At 44.7% G+C, this 15,674-nt stretch overlaps 1 protein-coding gene across 7 annotated transcripts in view; it reads right to left on the bottom strand.

Annotated features, from left to right (window-relative positions):
• SBNO1 (strawberry notch homolog 1) overlaps nucleotides 1-15,674 on the bottom strand; it is a 1,282,279-nt gene that overhangs the window by 1,239,672 nt on the left and 26,933 nt on the right. For 2 of the 7 annotated variants that reach the window (XM_085634808.1, XM_085634812.1), the window contains exon 2: nucleotides 7,325-7,373. The exons of 4 other annotated variants lie outside the window; for them this stretch is intronic. The gene's annotated coding sequence lies outside the window, so the exon portion shown is untranslated. Of the gene's footprint in view, nucleotides 1-6,112; nucleotides 6,253-7,324; nucleotides 7,374-15,674 lie in introns of those variants that run through there. One more of the 7 variants, XM_085634810.1, reaches the window with a different exon arrangement.

The raw sequence follows: 15,674 nt of genomic DNA, 5'->3' as shown, positions 1-15,674 counted from the left end.
CTCTTACATTAGCTGGGAAGGACTCCACTTTCACGGATCTCTGGCAGCCATTTCTCGCCCTACTGGGCTCCAAGTTTAGATAGCTCACCTGCCTGTTCGGGGTGGGTGGAGAGGGCAGGGTAGGTTTTCTTTTTTGGCCATCTGCAGAAGTAAAACAGCTGGTTTCCTCTAAACTGCATTTCATTGTTGATTAACCAGACTTGCGTTGGTAAACATATGTTAGGCTTACTGTCGGCCTTTGTTATGAAATGCAAAAAAAAAAAAAAAAAAAGATTTAAACCATAAAGCCAACTTATCTAAGCTAAGGAAGGCGAAAACAATGGCTCTACAGCACGATCTAGACCAAGCAACTCAAATGTACCTAGCACATTTCTCTCAAACAACAGTCTAGATTGAGGAGCTAGGCAACATTTAACTAGAACTTCCAGAATATAGTTAACCAGAACACATGCTTTCAGCAACTTTACGAGGAAAGCGAGCATGCTGAGAGATTTTTGTGGTCGTCAGTCAAAAAAAAAAAAAAGATGCAACAATGCTGTTAGGCCAATTTACGAAGAGGACAGGGCAGAAATAGATGGAGCATTTATTAGGCGCTCTAAATATACATCGCCACCTCCAGCTTCTTCAAAAACAATTAATGATCTCGGAACAATCGATCTACCCATGCTTAGCAGAGACCAACAGGTCCAGGCAGTGGCTCCCATTATTACTGAAGTACAGTAAGCCATCAAAAGATCCACCAATGGGAAAGCTTGTGGGTGCGATGGATTGCCAATAAAAGCTATACAAAACATTTATGGCTCAAGTAGCAAGACTGCTGGTACAACTATTTAATAGAATGTTGGCGGAATGCCAGATCCCCAAATCCTTTTCTGAAGCGGTTATAGTAAGCTTCTTGAAAAACAGATAAGCCAGAGGACAAACCGGGCTCATATCGCCCTATTAGTTCGCTTAATAAGGACTATAAATTGCTTACTAAAATATGGCCTCTAGAATATCTTCCCAAGCGCAAGAAGTAGTGGATATAGATCAATGTGGCTTTCTGCCAGGGAGATTCATTGCAAATACCATTTTTTTTTTTTTTTTTTTTTTTAACAACGTCAACTAGGCATTGCGCAAATTAGTTTGGTAAGGAAATAAATCCCATAGTAAACTAGAAACTCTGCAGCTACGCAAGGAGGACGGGGGTCTTGCACTGCTCCAAAAATATCAATCTGCTTTTTTTGATTTGTGTGCTCGGGTAGTCGCTCCCTAGGAGCTGGAAGACAATTTTTATCTTAGACAAATGGTCCTAGAAAGCAGTAGTCAGCTTGTTCCATTTATTAAAATTCCAAAGCTCCCAAATCACAGTAGATTCAAGCTTCCACACAATCGTTTTAGATTTTCCCAAATGAAGGAAGAATTTCGGTTTGTTTCTTTTGACCCCGAAATCTGGATAGGGGACTGTAACTCATAGAGTCTCCCTCTTGATGACAAGAGTATTAAACTAGTGAGAAAAAAAAGAGTCAGGATCTGTCGGTTTGGAGATCTTTGAATGGGGTCATGAAGACAAGGGATCAATACAAATAGGATAATCCATAGCTTCCCTAGTGTTTTTTTTTCTTCTTCAGCTTCGCAATTTTATGCTAAACATGCAACATTCGGGAGATACTCTTGCAACTTTGATTAGACAGGCATACTATGCGAGTGGGACAAGGGGGTGGGGGGGGGCGGGGAGGCAAGAGAATTGGCACCGAATAATTAATCAACTATGATAAAATTGTCCTGTTAGCCTTACAAAAGAGTCAGACCGCTCCAGTGTGTAAAATAGAAGTACATACATGGACGTTTTACAATGATGGGGAAAATAAAGCCATAAGATGGGTCAACGTTAAACGTTTGGTTTTTTTTGTAAGTAGCAACTGTACTATACCAGATCCCGCTTACAAAGAATGTTCCCATCTATTTCCAAGTCGTGCTTTAGGTGTAGACGTCAGAGGGGACCTGGTACATATTTTTTTCACCTTCCCAAGTCTTTCAGTGGCATAGTGGAAAATTGCAGACATCTCTAGCCCTCAACTCGTTGGCCACAATTCTTGGTATTAACACTACACTTAACTGTTTTTGACAAATTGATGTGTTGTTTAACGCATCATTAGCGGCCAAATCTTTGATCCTACAAAAATGGAGATTGGTGGAGGTTCCAACCTTCAACTAATGGGAGCATAAGATGAAACAAGTGAAAAATAAGGAAAAGCTACACTCTCAAAGAGAAGGGACAATAGCGAAGTTCTATAATAATTGGGGTGGGGAGCAGGGAGTATTTTTTTAGGGGTGGAAGCTGTACAAATTGTGTTAGGTTTACTATGAGACCCACATCTAGGAACATGCATAAGAATTGTGCAACTTTGGGAATGGTTATTTAGAACATTGCTTTTATTTACAATGATGAAATTGTATGGTTTAAATGTACTGCAATATTTTCTCCATCTACCTGCGATTATAAATTTAAAAAATATATAATTTTTTTTCCCCCTTTAATGGCAGAAGGCCTCATTAGAGTGCGATGTTTCACAACCATATGTGTGCACCGTTTCTAAATCTACCAACAGGGTTTATTACTAATTTCTTGGGAAAATAAGGGTTTCGTTGTGGTGTGCGACAAAGATCTTGCCATAAAAAAATACTCCTAGGACTCCAATTATTATACATGTATAGTGGAACTTATATATGGAGTCTTAATCTGCACATTCATGCTGACGTATCAGGTTTTGTGTTATAGTTCGCTCTCCACGTTTTATGGTATTTCTATTTTTGTCTTTTCAGTCTGTAGTCAACCGAATTGTTTTCTAATGATACCTGTATTTATCCATACTGATTTTAGGTTTTGTGGAAAAATGAAGCAGAAATGTGTATATTTCTACATTTAACCAGTTAATGTGCACTTGTGCCTGAACGCCTGACAGGTTCCAATGATGTATACACATTCAGATGGTAGAATATGCACTTGTAGGAAAACATGTACTTTTTAGCATCAAGGTTGTGCAAATCTAATGCAGTTTGAGGCACTTTACCAAAATCCGTATTTTTTTTAATCCCCTTGACTGTCAATCCGCACAGTTTTGTCCTGGCAGTCATGATTGACAGCATATAGAATCACTCAAAAACAACCCAATTTCCGTTTTAGAGTACACAAAATGAGAGAGGCATTAATGGAACAACAACACTCATGGGGTTTAATCCCAAAAACACCGGGAATGCGAGGACCGAAATAAATATGCTCTCTTTACATAGTATGGTTGATCCTTTTATTCTTTGATTAATGCATAACAGCCAACGCGTTTCACCCTTGCGGGCTTCTTCAGGTCAGGAAGACAGTTCACAAAGCGAAAAGAGTTTCCACAGGGTATTAGCCCAAATACCTGGACGATTTCCTTAGTCACAGGATCTGAAAGAAAGTATTCTGTACTATCCATGTGCACGGTTCACGCGGATTCCAGTCGAGAACCAGGGCTAAACTCCAGTCACACCAATTTGACAAATTGGCGTGACAGGAGTTTTCACGAGGCCTGCTTAATATGCCTGTGGCCTAGCGCGACACATTATGCGCCCTGGTTCTCGACTGGAATCAGCATGAACCATGCACATGGGTAGCACAGAATACTAATTTTCAGATCCCGTGACTAAGGAAATCGCCCAAGTATTTGGGATAATACCATGTGGAAACTCTATTCGCTTTGGGGACAGTCTACCCGCCCTGAAGAAGCCTGCAAGGGTGAAACACGTTGGCTGTTATGCATTAATCAAAGAATAAAAATGATCAACCATACTATCTAAAGAGAGAATATTTATTTCGGTCATCGTATTCTGTGTGTTTTTGGGATTAAACCCCATGAGTGTTATTACATGAATGACTCATTTTGTGTACTCAGTTTGTATTTGAGACCATAGCTGGTTTCGAGAGGTGGGCATTTTTGTTTACAACTGTATTTGGAAATATTGATACTGTTGAGATTATATCTTGAGCAAATACTGGTAGTTGGTGCAGCAATACATACCCCGCCACCGTGCTTGAATGTGTACAATTTCCGTTTTTATCCACATTTAAAAATAAATAGACAGGAAAATAAATGGTTTTCAGTCTGAATAGATCTGTAAACATCTGTAGAAATGAAAAACAGGGAGCCTTAGTAATAATGTGCACCATTGATCTAGATGATGCAGCCCTTCTAAATCGATCTTATAATGTTTTAATCACTCAGTTTATCATGCTGTGACACGGTATGGCCTATAGTAAAGAAGAAAAGATGTAATTTCATGTCCGAATGCCCATGGCGGTCAAAACTATTTAATCGTTCAGGTCCTGGACATGGGTGGAAATTCTGTAGATCCATCTCTACTCCTTAATGAAAAGGATCTGTCATCTCCTCTTCCAGACTTTTTCTTCATAGGTGTTCCAAGTTAGTTCGGTTAAAGGTGGCAGCCTTATGTACTGTCATGACAATGTAGTCACAGGCCATTCAGGTAGTAGCCCTTCCTTAATCTTAGACTAATTGTGCACGCTGCTATTAGGAGTTTCATCTTCCTAGTCATCGTGCCAACATATCTGAGGTTGCATGGTCAGGTTACTAGATATACAACAGGGCTACAATTGCAATGTGTGAGGCTACTCTGCAGCCATTCATTCACTTTCAAGACCTAGATTCGGAGCTTAGTTGACTTGGTCATAAGGCACACGTTGCCTGCAGTTTCCACAAGGGAAATGATCCCCCTTATCTTAGGTAAGCCCCATAATGTGGATGTGGTATTATCATTCTATTTTTGGCTCTTGTGTGTGTCAAAGCATACTTTAGCTTTCCTTCTCTTGTGAGTAAAAAGTGGTTTCTCTAACCAGAGCTCCCCTATATTCAGGATCTTGCAATTGCTATTTATTAGCTTCACTCGATTGGATATTATATTGTATGTGGTCACACAGGCTATGCGGTCAGTCATGGCCTTGAGGGTTTGCAGGCTCGAGGAGTGCTTCCCCCGTACAGTTGCATGTCCTCTTCATGGTCCTTCTTAAAAATCCTCTAGGCAATTTCAACCTTTTACTTAGCATTAGGAATTGCACAAATGGTAGAGTCTCACGTAAAGAGAGAGGGAAACTAATTTGTTTGCGCATTTTTGTTTTCTGGCCTCCATTCTAATGAAAGATGTCTGCGTCCAAGAAAGTCAATGTTTCCCTGTGTCCATGCAGTGTGTAAATTTAAAATATGTATGGTAGCCATTCCATGAACTGCAATGCATATTCCTCACCTCCGTCCCAGATTACTAAAATATAAAATCGATATATCGGTAACATACCCATATATTCTGAGGTCTGTACCACAGACTCCTCAAAACAGTGTACATACAGACATCCAATACTTTGTGCAAAGGTACTCACCATTGAGGTCCCAGGTACCTGTAAGACTTGGAAATCTGGCACTCAGACATTTCTAGTCAATTCCAGTTGTATGCTCTGTAGGGCATATTGTTTAGGGTTATTGTATTTCCAAAGGGTGAAGTGGCGCAGTTCTTGAATAACTCTCAGTCTTATTCTACAGTAAGCTGGTGTATAAGCTTTCCACATCCAATCCCATAATTATGCTTTTTTCTGGATCATATTTGACATCTTTCATCATGCAGAAGAGATCTTTAGTATCCCTCCTATGGGAATATCCTTTCCACCAACAGATATACTTCAACCTCTACCTCTTGCCTTATAGATGGTGTAGGGGGTTTCTCAAGTGGCCTCTAGCTCCTTTGTTTTGCCAGGTGGCATATTCACCCCCGTCTATAGTCATAAATAGCTTAGATAACCACTGCATCACCTTTGTCTGCTGGTTCTATTACAATTTGGTTATTGGCAAGAAGAGATTCAAGGGCCAATCTGATATCCAGGGATGTTCAATGTGTGGATTGCCTCAATTTCCTTTATTACTGTCTGTTTGAAAGTTTTTTCCAGAGGCTTGTGCTGCGGTCAATCTCCTGCTGCTGGTCAGAGAAGAATGCCTTTAAACTGATTCTAAAAAAAAAACCTCAGTTCGCATCTTAGTCTGAACTGAACCAATGGAGGAGTGGGTACAAATACTAAGCCCGTATTAGGTACCTGAGTTCGCAAGGCTGTCTATTTCTTTCGTTGAGCGGTTGACTGCCAAGTTGCAGAGCTTGTCCCTGGTGTTGTGACCCTCTTAATGCTTCGGTGTTCATCCAAGTCACCGTTTCTTCTCATTCTACCTTCTGTTCTGGTCTCCTTCTACCTTTTCCAATTTCTCAGCCTCTCCCTAAAAAGCAAATGGGTTTTGTAGTCATTTTAAGTGTGGCTTAAAATGTAGTGGGTAGTGTGCCAGTATACGAAGGGAGGAACAAATTGTGATCATGAGGGGTGGCGAGATATGTACTGCAAGTGAAATCAGGATGGTGCCCTTGTGTTCCTATATCAAGTCCACAACTTCCCTCGGATCCTCTCCATTGCTCCAGCCCTCTGAAACCGAAGACCAACTGTCTGCTGATGTTTTATTGCCCGTCTCACCCCCAATCTTACTAGCGAAGTCATATGCCAAATGCAGGTGTTTATTATGAGTAGTCTCTTAAATAATGTAGTTTTGAAATTGCCCTCGCTTGTTTGTATTTTAATTAGCATTGCGTCAGTCTCTCGCCGCGTTTGTTATTAAAACTAACCAGTTGTGCACGCCTCTCCATGCAATTAGGGCCCATTCCTTACTAAATGTTCGCACCACATAATGATGTCAACAGAGACCTGAAACGTACTACATAGGGTGGCCGTTTTAGTGGTTTATACCAATTGCTTGGGAAAGACAAGACAACGTTCACATAGACACTTCCTTCTCCCGCTTTTTTTAATGAGTTGGATGAGCAGCACACAACTATAGAAGAATAAGGATAGATCCCTCTGATTTTTTTTACTGTAAGGATAAGTAAAAGAACAGATTCATCTATATACATTGAACAAGATCTATAACTTAAGAATGGATAGAATACATTTAGCTCTTCATTCACTGTAAACACATGATCACATCTCAAGAAATACAAAATAGCAGAAAATATGGGACTAACTTTTATGGATGACAAGGTGAACTCAATACTCATACTCTATTACAGTGATTTAAATATCACTCAGACCATAGCTAGTGCAGGAAGACTGGGAGTGACTGAACTTAAGTACAGGAATTTTTTTTAATATATATACACACACACACAATTTCACTGCTTTATAATTGCTAAATACTCAAAAGGCCAATTCGGCCTCAAAATGAATAGTAGTGTAAAATGAGTGGAGGCTCTTCCTAGAGAGCATCACCTTTAGGAAGGAATGGGTCCTGTTCAGACTCCAGCCTACCCCTGGGTGCCTAAAAAAAAAAAAAAAAAAAAAAAGTCACAATGGTAAATTTCCTCACACAAAGTATTCCAACAAATGCTCGCCCTTCACCATGAAGGATGCATGGTGGCCTGTGGAACACTGCCCACCCCCACCCAGATAGACCACGCCCGCAACCAGGGTATCATCCTGGACAGCAAGCTATCTATGAAGTAACAGGTAAGTGCAGTCTCATCCACCTGGTTCCACACCCTATGCATGTTCCGCAAGATCTTCAGGTGGCTCCCAGTCAACACCAGAAGAACCATCACGCAAGTCCTGGTCACCAGCAGGCTGGACTACAGGAACACTATACGTACGAATCACTGCACAACTCCTGAAGAGACGACAGGCAATACAAATCTCAGCTGCAAGACTCATCCTCTACCTCCCCAGAAGGACCCACATCACACCCCAAAAAACTACACTGCCTGTCGATTCAAAAGAGAAGCCAGTTAAAGATGCTGACCCATGCATACAAAACCCTGCACAACCATGGACCAGCGTAAATTAACAAATGCCTGACCTTTCACCAACCGACCAGACACCCAAGATCTGTTTCCCTCTTCCTCGCAGACATCCCCGGATCTGCCAATGCTTGGAACAACCTTTCCCTGCACCTCAGAATCGCCCCTTCATGCCAGCACTTCAGGAAAAAAATTAAAGACCTGGATGTTCAAATGAACAAACCACCATGCAGCAGATAGCATCTCCAGCGCCCCAAGACCCTCACAGGTGATTTGCAGCACTTTATAAATGATTGATTCAAAGACCTTCAACTGAACTCTCAAACCCTCAGCTCTCACATTCTTATCGTAGTGGACACCTTAGATCAAGATCCATTCTTTAAAGCACCTCACTAGGCCCTCAAACCAACACACATCATAAAAGCACCTTGCTGTCCTCAGAAGGTGAATTGGTGCTGTAAAAGGCCCTTAGTCCATCAATTACTTAGAACTACTCCACTAATCCTCAGTATCTTTCTCAGCTCACACAGAACGCACAACTGTCAGCCTTACCCAAGTTGTCCAGCCAACTCTGGTGTAATAGTACAGTGGACATTTTAAGAATGTGCAGTACCTAGCGGGTAAAAAAGGCACAATATAAAAACCAAAAACACTAATAACCATAGTCTTTCAGTTTAGTACGAATGTTTGTGCCTTGTACAGGGTAGTTTCTGTGAGCTCCAGTCAACTGGCTTAAGTACTACTGATATTTCAGTGAGTTAATACACGTTTCTGAGATCCTGGTTTAAACTTTTAATCTAAAGTCTCAACCCCAACAAATAGTTCAGTTGGTAATGCCCCTGAAGCAAAGCACCTGCATTACCAAGTGGCGTAAAAATGAAAGGCATTGACACAGGTAATTGAAGGGACAAAAAAAAAAAAATACTATTTATTGTACACTATGAAAATTGGTGATTAACCGCAAAATCATGTTTACATTGTGAAAAACAAAATGCACCAACATAATAATCTATGTTTTTAGGTCTCGCCTGGTGTAAGACTGCGCAGACATGCGCACTCTCGCTGGCGAGGATGAATGAGATCTCTCTAGTGGGATTTAAGACCCGCCCCTCTTTTCCATTGGCTGGCATCACTGTTTATGCTAAACGGTGGCCAGCCATTGGAAAAGAGCGTCTAGTGACATACACTTTTTCTCTTTTAGAGCCGTCCCAGTTGGACTGGCTCGCTTGCTTTACGTTTGTAGTAATGCCTTTTCTTATCTTTATGGGGCCATGTGTTTCAAACACACGGCCCCATAAAGACAAGAGATCACCGCCTGGAGCTTCATAAAGCTCCGACGTCACCGCAAGCCGTGCTGGGATTGGCCCAGCCGCGCAGGTTGCCTAGCAGGCAGCGGAGGGGAGGGGGCTCGTCTCTTGTCTCCTTTGTGGGACGGCGCCCCTTTGAAGCGCTCCGAGGCATGCCCTGTAGTAAAGAGAACTTCACAGGAATCGTAAACATGAGCACGCAGGTCTGAACCCGGGCTACTGTACAATGGCGAGACAAAAGCCCGGGAGACCCCAGCGTCGCAGGTCACATCCCCAGAGCCCACGCTCGTATCCAAGCCCAGCAGACACCGGCTGTAAAGGCAGCACGTCAGGGGGAGCAGCAGTATCCCGGACACTGCTCGTCACCCTGGTTAGCTGTGTCTCCAGGAGGCGGGGAGGTGTAAGCGCCACGAGTCGCTCTACCCAGAGCTCAGGGTCAGCGCAAGGCAGGACAGTCACCTGCTGACAGGAACGGCCACGTGCAGCTCAGCTACCTCATGTTGTGTAACAAGGCAGGGGAGGGGGACAATGAAAAACGCTCTGATGTCAGTAGGTGGAGTGGGAATGAAGAGAAAATAATACACAACGTAAGGTGTGAGTAAGTTTGTAATGGTGCAACAGGTGCAGAGGCACCTGGTCCAGATGCCTCAGGGCCCCCTGGTCCAGATGCCTCAGGGCCCCCTGAACCTTGAATATTGTTGTATTTTATCATAGCCAGAAGGTCAATTTCGACTCTTGCACTAGGGCCCATGATACATTGGCTTTTATACAGTAAGAGGTAAAATGATAAAGAGGTGAGCAACAGACAACGACAGAGAAATGACGAGAAAGGATTAAATAAATCTCCAAAGGTTGAATTAAAAAAACAAATAGAAATAAATGGAGAGACCAATTGCAAAAAGTGTAAGAAGATACAAAACAAGCACTGAAAATGCAATAGGCCTCGCCTTTTATTAAGTTAAAGCCATTTGCTTTGCTAATAGTATTATATAGCAAAGCAAATGGCTTTAACTTAATAAAAGGCGAGGCCTATTGCATTTTCAATGCTTCTTTATATATCTGATTATTACTTAGTGCTCATCAAGCCCTAGAATTAGAGAACTTGCAACAAGTTTCACTTCATCATCATAAAAAAACACATTCAGAAGCCTTGTGTGAAAAGTGTGTGCACCAATCCAGCCTTCATCTCATTTAAGAATGGAATAATGGGCGCGGCCGGGCAAGATGGCCGATCGGATGTAGCCCTTCCGGGCTCCCGGTCCACGCGCTGTTCCAGACACGAAAACGGCGGCTGGGCGAACCTAGTACCGCTACAACTGTCACCCACCTAAGTCGGAAGATGTGAGGCATCAGCGGAGGGCCCCTTTCTGATTCAGATGCTGAGAGATTGGCCCGTTTGCGCTCCGAGTCGTCTGGAGGAAAGAGGCCAGCGTCTGCTAATGTGGTGGACGGGGTCCCGTCGTAGCGCAATAAGCAAGTCCCGACCTCCGGAGGGTACGCCGGATCCCGCCTGGGAGGCTTCTCGCCAAATCGGAGGTACCTCACTGTTCAGGAATGCTCTATCTGCTAGCGGCAAAGTGCGGCTTTCATCTGGACTTCCCGCACCACACGTGCCTGACTTAAACATAGACAGCGCTGGAGTGACACTCTCCGCTGGCTGTAGGCCCCGGTTCTGCGGCCTCTACTAGCCTCGGATCATTGATATGCCAATTTGAGGGCTGAGACTGTGGGTGCTCCTGTCTCATGCTCCTCTCCCTGAAGCACTCTTTGGACTGCCTCCTCTTGCCTACAGGAGATGTGGGGAGTGTTGCGAATTGCTTGCTGGGCCATCCACTCTATCTGGTGATCTCGCCCCCAAGTTCCGCCAACAGTTCCTTCTGCTTGCGCCACGGCTAGATCACTGTGCCCCAAGTAGCGGTCCTCCGCTATCCCATGGACACTGCTCCTCAATATTCTGCAGCCTGCCCCTGCGCACCACTGTAAGGCCATATAACTGGTGCCCTGCACATTCGCCTCCTCAGTGGCATCTTGGCACGGCTTTTTCAGCTCAGTCTATATGCCGCCAAAGAGTACAACAGATAAGGCGCCATACAAAGTATCGGACTTTTTCGCATCCGCAGAAAAACGATCGACACTGCGCAGCGAAGTGGGATCTGCAGTAATGGCTCTCACAAAGGCAGACCTCCTTACCATGTTCAAGGATTTTAAATCTGAACTGCACAAAGACATTAGCCACGACATCAAATCCTCTATAGGCCAGCTGCGGTCAGATTTGACGGAGCGTTTGTCCTCCTTACAACAAGATGTGGACTCGGTTGGCACTAGAGTTCGTGACTTCGAGTCACACCACCAGGAGCAGAAACAATTCTCTACCGAGATGAGAGATGTCCGTAACCTCAAAGACCAGCTGAATTTGGCACAAATTAAGGCGGAAGATCTTGAAAATAGAGCACGACAGCAGAACATACGGGTCTGGGACTTGGAGGAAGGTGCAGAGGGGCCCGACCTGGAGGCCTTCTTGGTGGGCCTCTTCTCGGAGGTGCTTGCCCCCACAGACCCTTAAAATAAAGTTAGACAGAGTCCACCAAGTCGGTTCTCTACAGCAAGGAGAGAAAAAGACCTTGTGATATCCTGGTGAAGTTCCACTCGTTTAAGGTCAAGGAAGCGGTGCTTCAGGTGACTAGGTCAAAGGGCTCCATCTCATTTCAGGGTCACTCCTGCACCATCTATCAGGACATAGCACCATCTACCTTAGCCAGGAGACAGCAGCTCAGGCCCGTCACCACTAAACTGAGAGACGACAATATCACATACAGATGGACCTACCCCTTTGGACTCTGCTTCGAATTCCAGAATAAACACCGTCACATCACTGACCTACAGGAGGGATTAGACCTCCTGGGCCTTCCTGCTGGTGAGGTGTCCTCAGACCTGCTGTCCCCCTGGCTCCTACAGGGTCGTTTTAGCCCATCATGAGAACCATTTCGTAGGGTTTGTATTGTATCTTTTTCAGGTTTGTTTTTCATTTTTTTTTTCAGGGTGTGTGTGGGAGGGACATGGTGGCGGCTTTTAACAGCAAGTTCTGAGGGGTTCTGGGATATCTACACTCACACTGCTGGCTTGTTCTGTTACTCTGCATTATCCTGGGGAGGGACCGAGGCCAGAGATCTGTTGGGACCATAGAAGCCTTTGGGGAACAGTGACCTTTTCCATAATGCCGATCGTTGTTGGTACCTGGAATGTAAGGGGTCTTAACTCCCCCCAAAAACGCCACACGGTATGGAAATATATTATTGACCACCATCTTGACATAGTAGCTCTGCAGGAGACGCACTTAACCAGAGCGGAAGACACGCCTCAAGCATAAACACTTCCCATTGATCTATAGGTCCTCCGCCCAGACAAAACACAGGGAGTGGCGATCATGTTCCGCTCCTCCTTTCAATTCCAGCCATTGGGAGTCCAACATGATAAAGATGGCCGCTGGGTTATGATCAAGGGTCACCTGCGAGGAAAATTTGCACCTTTGCAGCAGTATATGCCCCTAATGCTGGACAGACTGTCTTCCTGCACACATTTTTGGGGAAATTAACAGATTTTGCGGAGGGGCCTCTAATCCTCATGGGTGACTAACTTGATCTGGCAGAAGGAGCTGGATAGTACATGCGCGCAACGCTCAGACATGGGCTTCTTCTCCCTGGACACACAGCATCAACTTTACGACATGGGGCTTCTAGACTCTTGGCGCACTCTATCCTCAGACCCATGACTTTACGTTCTACTCACATGTTCACCATACATACTCCCAGCTTGATTACATTTTTATTAGTCAATCCTTGCATGGCGCCCTGCAGGAGGCCAAGATATTCCCCCTTTCTGTATCAGATCATAGTCTGCTCTCTGCTAGTCTTACTTGGGGTGGAAACGCCTCGACTACCCCCAGATGGTACTTCCCGGCGTCGCTCACCAGAGAAAAGGAATTCTTGTACTAAACTCCGAGAAACCATTGCTGAATTCTTTGCTACTAATAAGCCAGAAGACACGTCGGAATTTACCACTCGGAACACACTTAAGGCGTTTGTTAGAGGGAAATTTATTGACCTTAATGCAGCTTTGAATAAGCAGCGCACTAGAGTGGGAGGCACTGGAGACCGAGCTTTCTTCTCTTGAACTTGCCCACAAATTGAACCCCACCAGGCAAACTCTTCGGAATCCAACAGCGATCCGTGGTAAACTCCGGGCTATCTATAATAGAGCAGAATTTACGCTCCTTAAACTCCGGCACCTTTCATATACTCAGGGCAACAAAATTGGTAAACACCTCGCCAGACAGCTCAAAGATAAAAGGGAGAGAGAGTACATAGGAGGCATTCAAGGCCCCTCTGGATATATCACACATAAAGACGAAGACAAGGCAGTTATTTGGCTCTTTTTATGAACGTTTATACTCTGGAGAGACGCTAGACTCTGCTACCCAACAAGCTAAACTCCAGAATCTATCCTTGCCTCAGGTATCTGAAACGTGGAACGAATTGCTCACCGCCCCTATCACCACAGACTATGTTACCGCTGCCATTAAAGCACTAAAAACCCACGAAGCCCCTGGACCGGACGGTTATACCGCTCTTTTTTTAGAAGCCATTTTCCTCTGACATCAGCCCACATCTAGCTCGACTTTTTAATAGAATGGCAGAGGATGGCACGACTTCCGGCTCCATGTCGGAAGCTATAATCTCAGTGACACCTAAGCCAGAGAAGGACCCTCACCGATGTGCCTCTTATAGGCCTATCGCCTTACTTAATCTTGAAGCCAAATTGTATTCCTCCATTATAGCCAGACGACTGAATGACCTTATGCCCGACCTCATCCACCCTGACCAGTCTGGATTTATTGAGGGTCGCCAAACACATGACAACACCCGTCTTATTATCCATCGGATTGAGAAGGCCAACAGACGCCAAATCCCTGCAGTTCTAGTGGGACTGGACGCTGAAAAAGCCTTGGACAGGGTCGACTGGAGATTTCTTGCAGCGTTCGGCTTCTCTCCTAAATTTATTAGTATCATTCGAGCTCGAAAGTGGTGGTAATTGGGATCCAATCGTCCCCCTTTGTCCACTCTAGAAGCACCCGGCAGGGATGTCCCCTTTCACCACTGCTTTTTGCTCTCAGTATCAAACCGTTGGCGCTAGCAATCAGGGCTAATTCTGGCATCCATGGGCTACCATTCACAGGGGAGTCCCATAAAATTTGTTTGCAGACAATATCCTCCTGTCTCTGTCTGAACCGGCTACGTCACTCCCGCATGTGCAATCCGAGCTAGAACGCTTCGAAGCAGTAGCAGGCTTTAAAATAAATCCTATATCCTCAACCTCACTCCCCGCCAGAGGAAATTCTTAGACTCCAGTCTCTTACGCCACTCCTAGGGGCCACTTCCTCCATTCAATACTTGGGAGTCCAGCTGAAACCCCCATTAGAGAAACTTTACGCTTCTAACTCCCCCCCCCCCCCCCCATTCTCACACTAATGCAAGCAGAACTCACGAAATGGAAGCCCCTCTTTCTGTCGTGGTTGGGCTGTATACATGCCGTGAAGTTGACACTTCTTCCTAAACTCCTTTATCTATTTCAGGCTTTGCCCATCGACTTAGATAGGGATTTCTTCAGTAGAGTGAAAGCTATGATCTTACGTTCCATCTAGCAGGGGGGGGGGGGGGGGGTCGCTTTTCCTTCTCTCTGTGTCGCTCTTGCAGGGAGGGAGGGGTGGGACTCCCAGGCATTCACTTGTATTACAAAGCTGCCCAGCTGAGAGTCCTAGTAGAATGGTCAAAATCATCTTCCGATAAACACTGGTTACATATGGACAGTAGTGTGACGGGACGGACCGTTTGGGACTAGGTGTGGCGGCCTAGCGGGGACAGGCCCAAGAACACGTACATCAGCACTCCTACACGCACTACCCTGAGAGTATGGGACTCAGTCTCGGGTGACAATAGGTGGACTTCGTTCCCCTCTCCATTTACACCACATTCCCCCCAGCTTTCCAGGAGGGACCCTTTGATGCCTGGCAGGAGGGAGGTTGCTTAGCGTTGACACTTATTCCACAACTATGACCCTCTCACGTTTGACAATTGCAAGCGAGATTATAAATTAAGCAACGCGGAGCAGTATCATTATGTTCAACTAATGCACTGGGCCCTTACTCAGATACGGGAGGCAGTTACTCGTCCTCTCACCAAATTTGAGGCCTTCTTCACTAAGACCACTTCTATGAAAGGGGCGATATCCTTTATCTACAATTTTCTTCTCAGGACTGCACTGTGTCCACGGTATAGGTCTATGTGGGAGAACTTACTGCAACGTGTCATCTCTGATGAAGAATGGTCTCATTTATGGTCTGACATTACAATATTTAACCACTCCACAGAGCTCCGGGAAGCCCACCTGAAGACCATGATGGATTGGTACCTACACCCTTCCAAAACAATATTTCCCACCATCTCCGATACATGCTGGAGGTGT

The sequence above is a fragment of the Triturus cristatus genome, chromosome 11 (assembly GCF_964204655.1).
Source record: "Triturus cristatus chromosome 11, aTriCri1.1, whole genome shotgun sequence".
In the NCBI taxonomy this organism is placed as follows: domain Eukaryota; kingdom Metazoa; phylum Chordata; class Amphibia; order Caudata; family Salamandridae; genus Triturus; species Triturus cristatus.
Note: the sequence above shows the minus strand (reverse complement) of the source record. Positions and strands in the feature narration are given on the sequence as shown.